Consider the following 384-nt stretch of genomic DNA (forward strand, 5'->3'; position numbering starts at 1 on the left):
TCATTAGCTGCCTTCAGTCTCGCGCATTGAAAGCTGGAAGGAATGTGTGGTAATTAATAAGCACTCGGGCTCCCAAGGGAGCAGTCCTGTGGGTGAGAGGAGGCAGTGAGGTCCTGTTAAGGTGCAGCAGATCTGGCTCCCTCTGAAATTAATCCAGCCCGCGGGACAAGCACCGTTTCTGCCCGGGTTGTAAAAGGACAACGCCATTTTAAAAATCATCCCCATCGAAAAATCCTAAAATGGCAGGATGTCCCCGTCACCCTGTCTCTGTGTCGCTTTGACTCCGATTTGAGACGGGCGCTGTCAGCGCCGGTGGTGGCCGGTCACGTGCAAGGTCCGAGGGGAGGTGTCCTGCAGTATAAAATAACGCTGGCATTCTGCAGA

Source organism: Bison bison, unplaced genomic scaffold (genome assembly GCF_000754665.1).
Source record: "Bison bison bison isolate TAMUID 2011002044 unplaced genomic scaffold, Bison_UMD1.0 scf7180017864170, whole genome shotgun sequence".
NCBI classification, from domain to species: Eukaryota; Metazoa; Chordata; class Mammalia; order Artiodactyla; family Bovidae; genus Bison; species Bison bison.